This window comes from Pleurodeles waltl, chromosome 8, assembly GCF_031143425.1.
Source record: "Pleurodeles waltl isolate 20211129_DDA chromosome 8, aPleWal1.hap1.20221129, whole genome shotgun sequence".
In the NCBI taxonomy this organism is placed as follows: Eukaryota; Metazoa; Chordata; class Amphibia; order Caudata; family Salamandridae; genus Pleurodeles; species Pleurodeles waltl.
This window is the reverse complement of record NC_090447.1, coordinates 71,852,942-71,872,562: the sequence shown is the minus strand read 5'-3', so window position 1 is coordinate 71,872,562 and position 19,621 is coordinate 71,852,942. Positions and strand designations below refer to the sequence as shown.

General features: G+C 46.9%; 1 protein-coding gene across 2 annotated transcripts in view; it reads left to right on the top strand.

Moving 5' to 3' along the window:
* Nucleotides 1–5,196: 5,196 nt before the first annotated feature.
* LOC138249059 (erythroblast NAD(P)(+)--arginine ADP-ribosyltransferase-like) overlaps nt 5,197–19,621 on the top strand; it is a 63,454-nt gene continuing 49,029 nt past the window's right edge. Inside the window, exon 1 of one of the 2 annotated variants that reach the window (XM_069203113.1) lies at nt 5,197–5,292. The gene's annotated coding sequence lies outside the window, so the exon portion shown is untranslated. Of the gene's footprint in view, nt 5,293–11,614; nt 11,710–19,621 lie in introns of those variants that run through there. The other variant, XM_069203114.1, reaches the window with a different exon arrangement.

Below are 19,621 nucleotides of genomic sequence, written 5' to 3'. Positions count from 1 at the left end.
CTAAAAGAGCTTTCTGTTGTTTCCACTGTTCCAGTACCCCTGGGCCAATGGGCACATCTGTTGCCCTTGGTCCACTTCCACTCAGGCGTTGCCACCGATCGGCATATATGATATTCTCTTGATAGATCACTTTTTGGTGTGATGAGCGTACCTTTAATCTTATATGCAGTTTCCAAACATTTTGTTTAAGGCATGTACATTTGATTGTTGGTATATGGAATGGGCTAAGCCTAGGCAATGATGTAAAAGTAAAACAGACCTGGAGCCAGTAAACTAACCAGGGCATCATGTTTGCAGTTTAGTTTTTCTATTACTTTGAACAATCAAGCTAAAATGTTAACATTATTTGCCATCATCTGTAAGAGAAGAGCATGACATAAACTTCTACTGTTCTCAAAGGCCACAGCCAATGTGAACCATTGATGTGAGAAAGGCAGCTTCACTGGTCAGCTTTTGCTCATGATTAGATGGCTTTGCTGTCTATGTCACTTCCCTGCTCCTGATTCAATGACTTTCCTCACTATTTTTGTGTTTGCCCTGCCCTGGAGCATTGAGGTCTCACTGTGTTCTGACTGGAAGAGGTTCCTTTCACTGCTGACATCGGACCTTGCCTGGACTATTTTCTGCCCCCCTCTCCTCTTCCACTGTAAACCCCCTTTCTTCCTCACTCCTTCCCCCCAACCCAGTGCCCTCATTCACCCATCCCCATTTTTACAAATTTTTGCCACCCAAAGTGCTATCATCGAACAACCATAATAAAATGATTTTTTAATAATTTCGAGATGGCTGTCCACATGAGTGTGTGCATGTGTTTGCAAGTGTGGCAAACATCTTTGAATGGTTTTGTTTAATTTTTGCAAATCTCATTCATTGCTCTGCCCCAGAAGATATTCAGATGGATCCCTGTCAACACCTGGAAAACTGTCACTCAAGCCCTTGTCACCACCTCGCTGGACTATGGAAACACGCTGTACACAGAAATCACCACCCAACTACTCAAAACACTCCTGACTATACAGAACGCAGCAGCCAGACTCATCCTCAACCTCCTCAAATGGACCCACATCATACCCCACCTTAGGAAGCTACACTGACTCCCTGTCTAGAAAAGATGCCAGTTCAAGATGCTGACACACGACTGCAAGGCCCTCCACAACCAGGGTACAGCCTACATCAACCACCGCCTGAACTTCCAGCAGCCTGCCAGACACCTGCGCTTCCCCACCCTTGCACACACTCCCCGCATTCGCTGAGGCTACAGTGGAGGTTGTGCCTTCTCCTACCTCATGACCAAGTCCTGGAATGACCTACCCCTCCACCTACAAACATTTCCCACTCTTGTGGAATTCAGAAGGGCACGCAAGACCTGGCTCTTTAACTGAGCCCAGCAAAATCGCAGCACCTGGATACCCTTGAGGGTGAATAGCCGGGCTTGATTGAGAAGTCCCCCATGGCACGGCAAGTTGAAGGAGATGGGGTGGTGCTTTCATTGGCAGAGCGAGAGAGACACTATCCTTTGCAGGTTCATCCCTTTACAATGCACAATCAGATGTAGAAAGATACAATTCTACCAGTGACAGTGATAAACACTACAATCACTGAAAGGACGTTCTGTGGGCTGACCCACTGTGTGAATGCCACTGTCAACAGAGCACAGGTGGAAGGGGGCAGATCCATTGCCCCACTACGTGTATACATCTCAGTGGTCTGCTCGATATTCTGAATGGCACTATGAGGCAATGGTTGAAGGGGGCCGACCGAAAGCCATCTCTTTATATTATTTGTATTAATACTCTTTACATGAGCAGACTGGTATAAATTCCACATAAGCCATAAAAACATTCACACTTGGCTGAAAGAAACCCACAAAATGCTAAATGGAATCTGAAACATACAATTGCGTGCCTTCTCTTTAAGGACTGCTTTCTTAAGGAAGCCACCCTACCAAAGGTGAGGCAAGACAACCAATCAATCAGTCAATTAAAGATTTATAAAGCAAAGCAAATCACCTAAGAGGGGCTCAAGCTGATTGCTTGATGGTCATCTACTCATTCGAACAGCTAGGGCTTGAGTCCTTTCCTGAATTGTTGGAGAGAAGGGGGGGTCCTGAGGTGCAGGGGCAGGTCTTTTCAAGGTTTGGCCAGTAGGTGAGATAAGGAGCATCCTCCGCTGTTGCTTTGGGGGGGACGTGTTTACGAGAGAGAGGATGGTGGCTCGTAGGTGTCTGGTCGGTCAGTGGAAAGTTAAGCTCTTGTTGATGTATGCTGGTCCCTCATTGTGCAGGGTTTTGTAGGTGCGGGTCATCATCTTGAACTAGCATCTCATCTGATTCGGGAGCAGTGTAGCTTCTTGAGGTGGGGTGTAATGTGGGTCCCTCTGGCAGGGTTGAGAATGAGTCTTTCTGCAGAGTTTTGTATTATCTGTAGTCTCGTCAGGAGGCGGGTGGTGATCCCTATGGTGAAGTCATATTGAAACTGATTACCTTTATGAATCATTCACTTCTGACTGTATGGGAGTTCAGGTGCAACTGAGATATAAAATGTGGCCTCTCTAACCTGTAGTGTGTCAGACAAATTTGCTACAGTAACAAAATGTTTCACATCATGCATCATGACCATACCATGCCATACAGCACGAAACAATACAACACCATACCATATCACGACATACCATAACTCACCATAAGGTACCATACCATATACCCTGACATACTATACCATTGAAATAACATAACATTGTCAAAATGACATCCCCAACATTACACCACTAAACATCACCTCATCAAAGATCACCACAGATTACATCACGAAACATCATATCTTGGTGGTTCACCAAACATCACATCAAGAAACCTCTCTTCAATAACTCACAACACGAACACCACATTACGAAATGTTTTCAACAACAAACACCATCAAACATAACACTGCTATTTCAGAGTTCTAGTGAATGTACAACCGATGGTGACGTGGATGCCCTCACGCTGGCTCTATTATTAAACAATATTTTGCCCTGGCCCTTACGTACCGTGCTACGAAATGGCAAAAAAAAACTAAAAACACAAACTAAGTTAATTATTGTGATTGTGTAGCCAGCACGTGGACGGTGTTCCTACAGGAAGCTTGCAGGATGTGCGCTCACACATGGCTGGGAGAGTGTAGAAAGATGCCAGAGCTGATGGGACGTCAGAGGAGGGATTTAGGGCGCTGGCTCATCAATGCTCAGCTGCTGTGCTGGTGTCGGGGCGCGGAACATGGAAAAGGGGTCTCGGACAACCGACCTGAAGCGAGGCGTCAACTGGAAAAAGAAAGGTAAAGTTTTACGTCATTCTACGTACAGTATTTACAGCAGGTGCTGCGCCATCAGAAATGAAGCGACATCGACACGTGTCACTGTGGCATGATCCACAACTCATGTGACATACGCACAACATGTCAAAGATTTCTGACATGCTTGTTTATGAATAGGGCTCCCGGTTTTATGGTATTTATTTTTTTAGCATTTCCGTCTGTATTTATCCATATTTGTTTTTGGGTGATTTTAAGCCAGATGTATCAAGATACCAATTTGCATTTCTTAAATAGCGAATTTTAAGAAATTGCTATTTAAGAAATGCTAAATTGTATGTATGATTTGTGCGATTCGGTAATAGCGATTTCTTAAAATAAGTAAATGCTATTACTGAATCGTAAATAGAGACTCCGACCCCATTCTCACCCATGGGCCTGTTGCGAATGTTTTTTGCATTTCCCAAATTGCGAATTCCAGTTAGGAATTCGCAAATAAGGAAATGCAAATCCCAGGGTGCTGGGGGCCTAAGACCCCCTCTGCTGCACCACAAAAATATTTTTACGGACATGTGAAGCACACACATGCCTTAGGTGCATGTGTGGGCTACATGTCAATTTTAAAAATGCATTTATGATGCATTTTTTTAATTTGCACATGGGTACCACCAATCTTTCATTCGTGGTAATTGCATTTCCTAAATGCCCAATTCGCATTTAGGAAATGCTTGACACAGGTGCTTAAGAAATCACAAATAAGGATTCCTTATTTGCGATTTCTTATTTAGAGAATTTGCAATTTGCGATTCTCTAAAGGGCTCGCAATTTTAAGGAATCCCTATTTTAGCGATTCCTTAAAACTGCACTGCGAATGCCTTTCATACATTGAGAAAGGCATTTTTGCATTCACAAACGGCCGAATTTTGCGATTCGCACCATTTGCAAATGCAAAATCGCTTGATACATCTGGCCCTTTATCTGTATTTATCCACATTTTATTTTGTCGCAAGAAAAAAAAGGCTGCAGCTAGTATTTTTTCAAATTTCTTTAAATAGGCAATGCACGCTTTTTTGTTATAGGTTTACATAGATTTATGTAGATGGGTAAATGGGTTACTGCTTTTAACAAAGAGATCCTTTTGTTACTTGCAGTTAATACATTACAATCCTTCTAATGTAGCACAGTGAGCTGCGAAGGACCTTGTAACCCTCACTGTCTTATGTAACATATCATACACATTGATTTACACACATATGATGTATTTTCAATATAAAGTGTGATATAAGCGCTCTGACACCCTAAATTGGGATGAATAGTGCTATAGTGGTATTTAAATTGCTATTTGTGTAACGACTGGGACAGACCAACACATCTGACATTCCTACAGTGCATCCATATCTCTTGGATCCAGGGACTCTTAAGTATCTGTGAAGCGAGAAGCTGAGTGCATTTGTTGTGCCTTATTTACTTTTAGTTGTGCTTGTCCCCCCGCCCTCGCAGAGCTCCCAGCCAGGATACTTAAACAAAAGGAGGCCTGATGGCCCCTTAACCTTGACCTTTGTTATTGGCTCAGCTGAAATCCAAGCCCTCTCCCTGCTTGTTGGGAAAGGCTCATCTTCTCCTTGCAAACAGCAGCAAAAGTTGAACATATTTATTGTCATTTTTATGTTTCTATTTATAAATACAGAAAAAGGAAAAACATTTTTGTCTGCATTTATATGCAAAAATCTGTTTAAACGGAAAACAAGGAGCCTATTTATGATTACCTCTTCATCGTCCCTCCTCCGCCCCTTCCGTAGAGCCCTCCTGCCTCCTCCCTCATTTTTTACAAAGCTACTTCTTATGGGAAGAAGGAAGTGCATATAGCCCCCTCCTCACCCCAGGAACTACCTGTTCTCTTTTTTGTGCAGTTTTAAATACTAGTGTCACAAGTGCAGTTTCTAGTGTCACAAGTGTTGTTTGGGCTGCAGAGGTGGCCTTGGTGTTCTTCTGAAGTCGCATTACGGTGAGTGCGGCTGCATGGGCGCTGCTTCTACTTCTGTGCTTGCGGCTTCTTTGCAGGTCATTCTCCCGTTTCGTTTGGGGCTCCCGGTGCCGTTTGCCCAGGCGCCTTTTTAATATCTTAGGCTGCGTTTGGTGCCTCCTGGGTTGCAAGGTGCCCGATTCCCGGTGGGGGAGGGGCATGGCACCCTATGTTACCTACAGCACTGCCCTCCCCCACGCTGGGATTTTTCCTCTGCCTTACCTCTTTGCCTGGGTCCCTGGGCTTGGTGTTGTGCCCCAGAACCTGGTGCTTTTGTGCAGACCTGCTTACATTCTAGTCTTTCCACAAGCCTCTCTGCTGCGGGCTGGCTTCCACACTCGCCCCACACCCATCCAGCACAGGTGTCACCCGTGAGGGGACCCTGCTAATAAAAAGAGCCCAAGTGCACGTGCCCTTGGCCACTTAAGTAATCTACACCCTGTGCTTTATCACAGCATGTGGCCTGGGGCCCACCCCACAACATTTGGCGACGAGGAGGTTGACCCTACATGCTGTGCCACTTGCTGTGTCAATTGGGAGGAAGAGTTCTAGAGCCATCGGCACTGCTGCCCGCCAGGGGAACTGGGCACGTTGCCTCGAAGACGAGGGCGACCCTTGGGCCGGCCGAGGAAGAGGAGAGGACGGAGACTGCTCCCCTCCTATGCCCCCCGCTACTGCTGCTGTGATTGGGCGAGCAGAGCCAAGAAGCCCATGTAGCGTCATCGACGAGGCCTCTCAGCGCCCAGCGGTCACTACCGTCACTCCAGGGCTCTGGAACTCGTGAGCACCCCTAAACTCTGCCAGCCCTCAATCGCAAGAGGGAGACGCTTCAGGAAACAAGCTGGTCGCTGCGAACCCCCCCTGTAAGCGGTATTGCCAGGACAGAGCCAAGAGGCTGACCTCTCGCCGCTGCCTGCATCCTCTACTGACCACAGGCGGTGCAGGGGAGAGGCCTGGGGCCGGATCTAGCCGGCATTGGCATTTCCAGCCCCGCATAGACACCGATGCCCGAAGGTTCCCGCCGCATTGAGAATGGCTGCAGCCTGACGGAAGAGATGACGGAAACCTGCACCAACATCTCCAGTGGCGGAAGGCTGCCGGTCTGCAGTGCACTTAGAGATCATTCTCCGCGCCGTGCCTGGAAGGCTGTTGCAAGAGCGCTCGGCAGGCTGAGAACTGCTGCAAGCAGACGGGGCGAGGCAGACCCCGGCGAGCCATGGTAGAGGCTCCCACGTTCCTGAGCAGCAAGCATCAAAAGAAAACACATAGCAACCTCAAAGGACTGCTGAAAGGAAAAGAGAAGAGAAGATCTGGTTTCCCCTCGCGACACCATTCAGTGAGGCGCACAGCTGAGGGGCGCATCTCCGTCCTGGCGCAGCTGGTCCTGCAGAGAACCACTTCATCACAGCACAAGTTCATCCTCCTCCCCGAACGGCTGGAAGACACCTTCGGACTCTGTCAAGTCAGACGAGTCTTCGCGATACTCTGAAAGGCCACTGGAGGGCGCTGCAGCATAAACAATAAAACAAACAGGGCCCTCTGCTGCGTCTTACTGGTACAGTCTGCAACCCCTCTCACCCTGCTTCCCCTTCACCGTAAACCCCCTTTCTTCGTCTGCTTTCCCCAACCCAGTGCCCTCATTCACCCATTCCCATGTTTAAAATGTTTTGCCACCCACAGTGCTATCATCGGACAACCATAATAAAGTGTTTATTTTAATAATTTCGAGATGGCTGTCCCCATGAGTGTGTGCATGTGTTTGCAAGTGCGGCAAGCATCTTTGAATGGTTTTGTTTAATTTTTGCAAATCTCATTCATAGACGCCTGACGTGGATGCGTGCAAATCCATTGCGGTCATCTTTGAAAGGGATTTCTTAAAATAAAACAAAATACATTCACATATGGTAGCTGCATATGCATGTGCGTCCCTGGCGACCATCTTTGCACAGCATTTGTTAAAACATCTCAAATACATACTAGGATGAATACTGTGGATGGGCACATGAACATAGCGGCCATCTTAGATGCATTTAGTAATGTTTTCAAAACCTATATCAAACCAGTTGCATCAGATGTGTAAAGCAAAGAGCTATTGGCTTTTCCACTGCTTGTTACTTAGGAGACTGCACCCTGTTGCATTTCAATTTTGAGTGTACAGAGAACGGCAAAAGAGTTGACCATCTTCCTAATGAGGAAAGGGGCGTTGGTGGGACTTTTGCCAAGACCAAACTGCTTGCTCTGCCCCAGAAGATATTCAGATGGATCCATGTCAACAGCAGGAAAACTGTCAATCAAGCCCTTGTCACCACCTGGCTGGACTATGGAAACACTCTGTACACGGAAATCACCACCCAACTACTCAAAAGACGCCAGACTATACAGAACGCAGCAGCCAGACTCAGCCTCAACCTCCTCAAATGGACTCAAATACCACCCCACCTTAGGAAGCTCCACTGACTCGCCGTCTAGGAGAGATGCCAGTTCAAGATGCTGACACACGACTGCAAGGCCGTCCACAACCAGGGTACAGCCTTCATTAACCACCACCTGAACTTCCAGCAGCCTGCCAGACACCTGCGCTTCCCCACCCTTGCACACACTCCCCGCATTCGCTGGAGCTACAGTGGAGGTCGTTCCTTCTCCTACCTCGTGACCAAGTCCTGGAATGACCCACCCCCTCAACCTACAAACATTTCCCACTCTTGTGGAATTCAGAAGGGTACACAAGACCTGGCTCTTTGACTGAGCCCAGCGAGATTGCAGTGCCTGGATACCCTTGGGGGTGAATAGCCGGGGCTCCATAAGTACTGCTTGATTGAGAAGTCCCCATGGCAGAGCAACTTGAAGGAGGCGGGGTGATGCTTTCGTTGGTAGAGCGAGAGAGACACTATCCTTTGCAGGTTCATCCCTTTACAATGCACAATCAGATGTAGAAAGACACAATTCTACCAGTGACAGTGATAAACACTACAATCACTGAAAGGACATTCTGTGGGCTGACCTACTGTGTAAATGCCATTGTCAACGGAGCACAGGTGGAAGGGGGCAGATCCATTGCCCACCTACGTGTATGCATCTCAGTGGTCTGATCGATATTCTGAATGGCACTACGAGGCAATGGTTGAAGGGGGGCCGACCAAAAGCCATCTCTTTATATTATTTGCATTAATATTCTTTACATGAGCAGACTGGTATAAATTCCACATAAGACCTAAAAACATTCACACTTGGCTGAAAGAAACCCACAAAATGCTAAATGGAATCTGAAACATACAATTGTGTGCCTTCTCTTTAAAGACTGCTTTCTTAAGGAAGCCACCCTACCAAAGGCAAGCCAAGACAACCAATCAATCAATCAGTCAATTAAAGATTTATAAAGCACAGCAAATCACCTAAGAGGGTCTCAAGCTTGGTGGTCATCTACTCATTCGAACAGGTAGGGCTTGAGTCTTTTCCTGAATTGTTGGAGTGAAGGGGCGGTCCTGAGGTGCAGGGGCAGGTCATTGCAAGGTTTGGTCGGTAGGTGAGAGAAGGAGCATCCTCCGCTTTTGCTTTGGCGGATTTTTTGGGGGGGGTGTGTTTGCGAGAGAGAAGATGGCGGCTCGTAGGTGTCTGGTCGGTCAGTGGAAAGTTATGCGCTTGTCGATGTATGCTGGTCCCTCATTGTGCAGGGTTCTGTAGGCGTGGGTCAGCATCTTGATCTAGCATCTCTTCTGAATCGGGACCAGTGTAGCTTCTTGAGGTGGGGTGTGATGTGGGTCCCTCTGGGGGGGTTGAGAATGAGTCTTCCTGCAGAGTTTTGTATTATCTGTTGTCTTGCTGGGAGGTGGGTGGTGATCCCTATGGTGAAGTCATATTGAAACTGATTACCTTTATGAATCATTCACTTCTGACTGTATGGGAGTTCAGGTGCAACTGAGATATAAAATGTAGCCTCTCTAACCTGTAGTCTGTCAGACAGGTTTGCTACAGTAACAAAATGTATCACATCAAGACATACCATACCATGCCATCCAGCACGATACCATACAACACCATACCATATCACGACATACCATAACTCACCATAAGGTACCATACCATATACCCTGACATACCATACCATTGAAATAACATAACATTGTCAAAATGACATCACCAGCATCACACCACTAAACATCACCTCATCAGATGTGAACAAAGATCACCACACATCACATCACGAAACATCATATCTTGGTGCTTCGTCAAACATCACATCAGAGAACCTCTCTCCACTAACTATCACAACACAAACACCACATGACCAAATCTTTTCAACACCAAACACCATCAAACATAACACTGCTATTTCAGAGTTCTAGTGAATGTACAACCGATGGCGACGCAGATACCCCTCACGCTGGCTCTGTTATTAAACCGTATTTTGCCCTAGTCCTTGTGTATCGCGCTACGAAATGGCAAAAAAAACCTAAAAACACAAACCAAGTTAATTATTGTGATTGTGTAGCCAGCACGTGGACGGTGTTCCTACAGGAAGCTTGCAGGGTGCGTACTCATTCATGGCTTGGAGAGAGTGGAAAGATGCCAGTGATGACTGGACGACAGAGGAGGTATTTGAGGCGCTGGCTCATTAATGCTCAGCTGCTGTGCTGGTGTTGGGGGCGTGGAACATGGAAAGGGGGCCAGATATATCAAGATACCGATTTGCGTTTCATAAATAGCGAATCTTTAGAAATTACTATTTAAGAAATGCAAAATGGTATGTATGATGTTTGCGATTCAGTAATAGCGATTTCTTAAAATTCGCAAATGCTATTACCGAATCGCAAATAGAGAATCCGACCCCATTCGCACCTATGGGCCTGTTGCGAATGTTTTTTGCATTTCCCAAATTGCGAATTCCAGTTAGGAATTCGCAAATAAGGAAATGCAAATCCCAGGGTGTTGGGGGCCTAAGGCCCCATCTGCTGCACCCCAAAAATATTTTTACGGACATGTGAAGCACACACATGCCTTAGGGGCATGTGTGCGCTACATGTCAATTTTATATTGCATTTTTTAAATTTGCACATGGTTACCACCAAACTTTAATTCATGGTAATTGCATTTCCTAAATGCCCAATTCGCATTTAGGAAATGCTTGACACATGTGCTTAAGAAATCACAAATAAGGATCCCTTATTTGCGATTTCTTATTTAGAGAATTTGCAATTTGCGATTCTCTAAAGGGCTCGCAATTTTAAGGAATCCCTATTTTAGCGATTCCTTAAAACTGCACTGCGAATGCCTTTCATACATTGAGAAAGGCATTTTTGCATTCACAAACGGCCGAATTTTGCGATTCGCACCATTTGCGAATGCAGAATCGCTTGATACATCTGGCTCTTTATCTGTATTTATCCACATTTTATTTTGTCGCAAGAAAAAAAAGGCTGCAGCTAGTATTTTTTCAAATTTCTTTAAATAGGCAATGCACGCTTTTTGTTATAGGTTTAGATAGATTTATGTAGATGGGTAAATGGGTTACTGCTTTTAACAAAGAGATCCTTTTGTTACCTGCAGTTAATACATTACAATCCTTCTAATGTAGCACAGTGAGCTGCGAAGGACCTTGTAACCCTCACTGTCTTATGTAACATATCATACACATTGATTTACACACATATGATTTATTGTCAATGTAACATGTGATGTAAGCGCTCTGACACCATAAATTGGGATGAATAGTGCTATAGTGGTATTTAAATTGCTATTTGTGTAACGACTGGGACAGACCAACACATCTGACATTCCTACAGTGCATCCATATCTCTTGGATCCAGGGACTCTTAAGTGTCTGTGAAGCGAGAAGCTGTGTGCATTTGTTGTGCCTTATTTTCTTTTAGTTGTGCGTGTCCCCCCGCCCTCGCAGAGCTCCCAGCCAGGATACTTAAACAAAAGGAGGCCTGATGGCCCCTTAACCTTGACCTTTGTTATTGCCTCAGCTGAAATCCAAGCCCTCTAACTGCTTGCGTTGGGAAAGGCTCATCTTCTCCTTGAAAACAGCAGCAAAAGTTGAACATATTTATTGTCATTTTTATGTTTCTATTTATAAATACAAAAAAGGAAAAACATTTTGTCTGTATTTATATGCAAAAACCTGTCTAAATGGAAAACAAGGAGCCTATTTATGATTACCTCTTCATCGTCCCTCCTCCGCCCCTTTCGTAGAGCCCTCTTGACTCCTCACATCATTTTTTACAAAGCTACTTCTTAAGGGAAGAAGGAAGTGCATATAGCCCCTTCCTCTCCCCAGGAACTACCTGTTCTCTTTTTTGTGCAGCTTTCATTTCTAGTGTCACGACTGCCGTTTCTAGTGTCACAAGTGTCGTCTGGGCTGCAGAGGTGGCCTTGGTGTTCTTCTGAAGTTGCGTTACGGTGAGTGCGGCTGCATGGGTGCTGCTTCTACTTCTGTGCTTGCAGCTTCTTTGCAGGTCATTCTGCTGTTTCGTTTGGGGCTCCCGGTGCCGTTTGCCTTTTCAATAGCTTAGGCTGCGTTTGGTGCCTCCTGGGTTGCAGGGTGCACTGTTCCCGGTGGGCGAGGGTGTTTTGCTTTCCTTCTCTTATCTTATGACCGAGCTTACAAAACTTCTCTGGAATGCACTTCTTAGTTCAAAGAAGACATTTATTGTTATTATTACTTCACCACGAGGTTCCTGAAAGACAAAATTAGTAGGTTGGAAGCACACGTTTGAAAGTAGCCGCAGCAATGAAAGCAGAAATCAGATTATTTTCTAGTTATCAGCATAATTTTGATTTCTCATTGGTAATCTGCAGCAATCACTCCCCCTACAATCTGATCAATTTGCCATATCTGTCCTGGTAACTTTCCTCTCCCCAGCTGATCTTTGACTGTTTGTGGGACAGATTGCCCTTGTGTGTGCTGACAAATAGGACATTGACAAATCACAGTTTTAGCCACTCTAGGTGAATGTGCATCTCTCTAATCTCTGCCCACCTGTAAGTGGCTTTTTCTCCCAGATGTCCACATTTCTGGTGCACCCACTTAGCCATCCCCACTTAGTCAGAATTCTGGGTGGACACTGCTGTACTTTTCTCTTTAACATCAGCCAAGGGAATTGAACCAGTTATGTACAAGCCATGTGGAAACCAAACGGCTAAACCACTGGCAGCGAACCAAGAATCAGTGTAAAAATGACACATCTCAAGCAGCTCTTGCTTTAAAGTCTGACACACATTGTACAACTCTGTTCCTTCTCCTGTGGTGGACCCCCACTTTTCAGTCAATGAATCATTAGTCAAACAAACATGCTTTTTATCCTCAGGGGACACAAATTCAAATGGTGCACTCAATTTCACTAGTGACTCTTTTACCTGTGGTACTCCCTGCACCCTCTCCTCATCCTGAAAAGGGGCTTGTGACACCTGTTCATGTAGGGCTACAGTGACTCTAGCCCTGTCTTGCATGTACCAGATCCAGTGTATGATACTAGCCTCCTGTGCCTGTCCTATACTGTGAGCTTTAGGTGAACTCATCACCCACTGCATGCTTGATATTTCAGGTTTCAGAATTACATTCTCATTTAATGTCATTTGCTCAGTATTCACTAGAGCCCAATAATAAGTCAAAAGCTTAATCCAAAGTTCCAGGGGCACTCTTGTCCTCCCCTGTATCAGTGTTTCCCTCTTGCACTGCGCAGAAACCTAAAGTCTGAATTATTTCATTTGCCAAAATCAAAAGCGCGCAGCTGCTCATGATGTTTCCTAGTTACTTTGTACCAAAAGTGTTAAGATTTCACTCATATGAGGGCTATACTGTTTCCAAAAATCAAACAAGCTCATGAAACTTGGTGTCTCTTGCTTGGTGCAAATAGTTAAAAACTATAAAATCTCTTGTTGTACTTGTGACAACATCTGTCTATTTTCTGGATTCCACTGAATTCCCAGTAACTGCACATTTTGCAACAGTACTTCTGCCTTGTCTGAATTAATTTTAAACATCATACTTTGCAAAAACGGTCTGAAAATAACATTCCTAACTCTGTTCTCAGTGTTATCTGTTAAGGAATGCACTTCAACTGCCAAGAACTGTGGGCTGTTCTGCACATCTACGCTCTTCTCAAGAGGCTCATTTTTTTTAACCTTCTCATTACTGGAATGGGAAAAGCTAGATTCTTATAAAACAGCAGTTTTATAGATTTCTGCATTATCTTGCAATAACGTGTTCTGGCTAATTTGCTCACGTAAATTCTTATTTTCATGTTCTAACTGCCTACATCTCTCCTGCATTTTTCTGTAAGCAGACAAAAGTATCCAAACCCTTCTGTCAAGAACAAAAGGGACATCCTTTCTTTCAAAAGGTACATTTTCTAAATATGCTTTATCAAAACACTCATCCCTAGACTCACACAGTCCTGATAAACAAGAAAACATGTTTCTCACAGCACCATAAGGCAGTTTAACTTCACATGCATTTTCAAACATGGTCTGCCGTGCTTCTTTAATTCTCTAAACAGCAAACAAACAATTACACTTTTAAATAGTGCACTTCCAATCTCCAATTTGACTCCCAGACTGACGACTCACACCAAAATGTTTTGCTTTCCTTCTCTTATCTTATGACCGAGCTTACAAAACTTCTCTGGAATGCACTTCTTTGTTTAAAAAAGACATTTATTGCTATTATTACTTCACAACGAGGTTCCTGAAAGACGAAATGAGTAGGTTGTAAGCACACGTTTAAAAGTAGTTGCAGCAAAATATATCAAAGTACTTCTCATTGCAATGCAGGCAGCAATTACATGTGATTATATTATAGCATAACTTCAAAGCAAAGCATAAAAGTCAAAATTGCATCACTGTAGGGCCTATTACTCCGCTTCATCTTTCTAAGGGCTGCAAGTTGGTGACTGACGTCCATTCCTGTCTGAAGTCAAGATCCTTCTCCCCCTCGCTGCTGCCCAGGGCCATCGTTCCAAAAACGTGCCCCCTCCTCTCAGACCCGGGAAAACTAAGTAAGCCTTTGGGGACTGACCAGATCTCCTAGACCCCTCCTCGTCCCAAGGCTGAGCAGAAAGGAAAACTCCAAATGTACTCTCTCTTATCAGCTAGGGTTTGGTGTGAAAAACACAGCAGGGAAAAACACAGCTCATCTGCAATGTCTCAACTGCAATGTCTAACTCCACGTTAAAGCCAATAGGCAGCTAACCTAAATACCAAATGTCCAATAGGCAGCTAACCTAAATACCAAATGTGATGTCTAATGCCATGTTAAAGCCAATAGGCAGCTAAACTGAATACAGAATGTAAGGGCTAATACCATGTTAAAGCCAATAGGCAGCTTAACTGAATACAACATGTAATGTGCTACTGGTGAACATTGAGCAACTAATATGCGCAGTGGTGAAACACAAAGTCATTGGTCAAACACAATTAATAGCATAACAGAGGGGCATGGCACCCTATGTTACCTTTGCGCTGCCCTCTCCCATGCTGGGATTTTTCCTGTGCCTTACCTTTTTGCCTGGGTCTATTAGCTTGGTGTTGTGCCCCACAACCTGGTGCTTTTGTGCTGACCTGCTTAGTGCCCTGCTGGACACATTCTAGTGTTGCCACAAGCCTCTCTGCTGCGGGTTGGCTTCCACACTCGCCCCACACCCATCCAGCACAGGTGTCACCCGTGAAGGGACCCTGCTAATAAAAAGAGCTCGAATGCACGTGCCCTTGGCCACTTAAGGAACCTACACCCTGTGCTTTATCACAGGATGTGGCCTGGGGCCCAGGACACAACATTTGGGGACAAGGGGGTTGACCCTACATGCTGTGCCACTTGCAGCGTTAACTGGGAGGAAGAGTACTAGAGCCATAAGCACTGCTGCCGCCCAGGGAACTGGGCACGTCGCCTCGAAGACGAGGGCGACCTTTGGGCCGACCGAGGAAGAGGAGAGGACGGAGACTGCTCCCCTCCTATGCCCCCCGCTAGTGCTGCTGTGATTGGGCGAGCAGAGCCAAGAAGCCCATGTAGCGCCATCGACGAGGCCTCTCAGCACCCAGCGGTCACTACCGTCACCCCAGGGCTCTGGAACTCGTGAGCACCCCTAAACTCTGCCAGCCCCCAATCGCAAGAGGGAGACGCTTCAGGAAACAAGCTGGCCGCTGCGAACCCCCCTGTAAGCGGTATTGCCAGGACAGAGCCAAGAGGCTGACCTCTCGCCGCTGCCTGCATCCTCTACTGACCACAGGCTGTGCAGGGGAGAGGCCTGGGGCCGGACCCAGCCGGCATTGGCATTTCCAGCCCCGAATAGGCACCGATGCCCAAAGGCTCCCGCCGCATTGAGAGTGGCTGCAGCCTGACGGAAGAGATGACGGAAGCCTGCACCGACATCTCTAGTGGCGGAAGGCTGCCGGTCTGCAGTGCACTTGGAGATCATTTACCGCGCCGTGCCTGGAAGGCTGTTGCAAGAGCGCTCGGCAGCCTGATAACTGCTGCAAGCAGACGGGGCGAGGCAGACCCCGACGGGCCATGGTAGAGGCTCGCACGATCCTGAGCAGTAACCATCAAAAGAAAACACATAGCAACCCCAAAGGACTGCTGAAAGAAAACGTGAAGAGAAGATCTGGTTTCCCCTCACGACACCATTCAGTGAGGCGCACAGCTGAACAATAAACAATGCAGCCCTCTGCTGCATCTTACTGGTACAGCCTGCAACCATGCAATCGCTGTTGTGACACATGGAGGGACAAACACAGTCCGTGCTTCACATCTGGAGAAGAGACAGCACCCCAGGAAGAGCACGGCAGGGCAGAGGGTGAGACCAGCACATGGGGGACAGGAAAATTGCAAGGGGTGCAGAGAACACTGCGCGCCCCCTGGTAAATGCTTGATAGTCCCGCAGGTACAGGGGAGGCGAACTCTCTACAAAAAAATCCACAAGGCCCCACTCAGAGGAATACAGTGACCCCCTGAACTGTGCGCTATCAGGGTACCCTAAACAGCGTGCAGACTGACAATAAACAAGTCACGACCAGGAGGATTAAAATCTGACAAATACCTCAGGGCCCTTCAACGAGCCTTAGGACATGGCCCAACCAAGAAAAGCCCTGCCACGGCAGTGAAACCACAATAAAGACGAGCAAGCATGCCAGGTGCCAGGTGAGGGCGCCCATGAAGAGACTGCCTGGTTGCCCCACCACTGCCTGAAACGGCACCAGCTGAAGAAGCGCAGAGATAATGTATAACCACCCCAGCACCAAGTGGCCACCGGTGGCCCATCAATGAGAGTGCCACATGGAGTGACCAACCTTGCCAAGGGCAACCCTGCCATGCCATCCCATTGAAGGGGCCTCAAGGAAATTCCTGAATGAGGAATCCCTAACAAGAGGTGGTCTGTAAGCTGCTCCACTGACAGGTACCAGGACTCACCAGGGCTTCAGAGGAGGACATTACATCACTGCAGATGCCTTCACACTCTTCAAGGGATTGGCCTTCATGAAGCCAGGGTGTCTCATGAAGTATATTTGCAGCGGACTCCACCAATGTTTCTGATCCACCAGGTTTGAACAAACTGAACTGTTTACACCAACAGCCATGCCACAAGTGCCTACATGACTGACCCACAGTACGTAAGTGGACACTGAACCAACCTTCTGGCTGTCACCGAATCTGGATTTCATCCATAGTGTTTGTGCCCAGCAGTACCTTGTTAAATCATGGACACATGCAGATATGTTCGGGTGCTCCCAGCTGCATCTGTACACTGCAATCCTGCAGCCTGTCTCTCGAGGCCGAGAAACTGATGGTGCTTAGTTTTTTCTTTTCTTTTACAGGTTGGACTTTGTTTTTGGTTTTCAATAAAATTTGGGAGGAATGAATTGTCCTGCTGGACACATTCTAGTGTTTCCACCAGCCTCTCTGCTGAGGGCTGGCTTCCACACTCACCCCACACCCATCCAACACAGGCATCACTGGTCAGGTGACCCTGCTAATAAAAAGAGCCAGAGTACAAAAGCTTGTGGCCAGTTAAGTAACCTGCATCCTGGTGTGTGTGTCGTGCTTTATCACAGCATGTGGGCCTATGGCCCCACGACACAACAGGCAGTCAGCGGTGATTGGTGACCTTGCATGCCTGATTTTGGCCTACTTTCCATGGATGCTGGTTTTTTGGGTTGTGGGCTGGTTACAACATTTGCCTACCCTTCCCCTTGTTCTCCTCCCTCGTGTGTCTTTTATTGCGCCTGGGGGTCCTTCTGTTTTTTCTGGTGGACCTCCGTTGGGTCCTAGGTTGTTTTTTCTTCTGGTCACGCTGTGGGTTTCTGTTTGTTCTGTACAAAGCCACCGTGGGGAAGCACAATGGGAAGAGTCACCATCTTTCTCCTTTGCCTCCTAAAAGGGTGCGTGATGGTGCAGTTTGCCATCATCACCCCCTGTACCTGACGTTCAGCCCCAGGACATGGTTTGTCAGCTGTCGGAAGCCTGTAATTCTCAACGTGGGCAGTCTTCCCCTGTTTATCAGGTTTCTTCTCCTGGTTCTGCCTGGTCTGTTTCTTCGGTCTCCTCCTGGTTGTCTCTGGATTATGATGAGGATGAGCTGGGATTTCTGACTTGTGCCTCCTCTAAAGCAAAATATATTTTGAAAGATGATTTGGAACTGGTGGTCTCTTTCTTGTCCTCCAATCTCCAGCTCCCTGTGGATTCAGCTCAACCTTTTACTAGTGGTGATTCATTCCGGCAGTTTCAGTGTCCTTCCTTTCCCAAGCTTCCTGTTATCCCTGCTGTCCAATCCTTACTGCAGCGTGAATGGAAGTATCCTGATAGAGTCTCTGTTCCTTGCTTTATGAATCGCTTGTATCCTTTGTCACAAGAGAAGACTTCTGTTCCTCAGGTTCTCGCTTTGGACCCTTTAATTTCTAACCTGTGGGTAAACCTTATCTACTTCTGAGGATGTGACTTTGTCCTATCCTGTTGCTAAGAAGGTCGAGGCTGCTTTCAAGAGATCTCACGCTGGTCTTTGTCTCTCTTTGCGTTCTGAGGTCTTTGGGGTCTATTCTTCTCAGTTTCTTGTTAAGGATTATCAGTCCCTTTCCTCTGCCATTCAGGAGGGTGTAGATTTTTCTGATTTGCTGTCCTGTATGGAAGTTCAAGCTAAGTTTTTTAAAGATATTGCTTTTGACTCTCTTAAGACTTCTTCTACGGCCATTGCTGGTTCTGTTTCTGCTCACCATCATTTCAATCTCAGGGGCTGGAGGGTTGATTCATCCCAGAAGAATTGTTTATCGTGGAAGCCATTTGGTGGTTCTAAACTCTTTGGGGATGAACTGGAGGAGGTCCTCAGGAAATCCTTTAAGAGTCAGAAACATGTTCAGCCTTTCTGTCCGAGTCCTAAGGTTTGGGATGGTGGTAGAAGGTGGGGGGATCAGTTTCAGAAACACCAGCCTGATTCCTTGCCTCTGCTCTCCGCTCCCGGTTCCAGCATAGGGGTCCTCCTATGGGGAGGGGGTGCCTCTTGTCAGCCTAGCGGTAGGGGTGGTCCTGACTGGGCCAGCCCCTCAGGTTCTCCAGTCGTGAGGTGCCTGGCTCGGTTCTTTCCAATTTGGGCTGCCTCCATCACGGATGCCTGGGTTCTTCAGGTGGTTTCCCAGGGTGTTTTCTGGACATTTCTCTGGCGTTTCCAGATCCTCACTTCCTTCAGACTGCTTGGCCTTGGGGTCCGGTGAAGTGGTTGACTCTCGCCGATGGTATCACCTCACTGGTTCTGCATAGTGCCCTTCGGCCGGTTCCTCCTCTGGAAAGGGGGTACGGATGGTATTCCTCTGTCTTCATGGTCAGGAAAGTCACAGGGGATTTTCGTCTGATCGTCAACCTGAGATTTCTGGACCGCTTTGTCCCAACGTTGCATTTTCGGGTGCCCACTTTGCGTCAGGTGATTCCATTGGTCACTCCGTGGGACTTCATGACCAAGATCGATCTTCAAGATGCCTATCTACATTTCTCTCTCAGGGTGCGCTGGGGACCGATGCCCTGTCCCGTCCATGGCCTCCGGGTCTTCTCTACACCTTTCCCCTGATTTCCCTGATCCAACGGTTCCTATCTCGCCTGCTCCGTGACGTGGCGGAGGTGGTTGTGGTCCACAGGACGGGGACAGAAGAGTCCCAGAAGAGGCCCATGCAGCACTACGAGAAAGGCTCCCACGCCGCTGGAGGCCAGAGCTTCAAGATGCACAAAGAACTTCGAGGAAGGATGCCAACAAGCCTTGGCAGCTCCAAAGGACGTGCTGCACAGGGGTACTGTTCTGCGTGGGCAGTCAAGGGCTTTCCTCCATCCAAGTTGGGC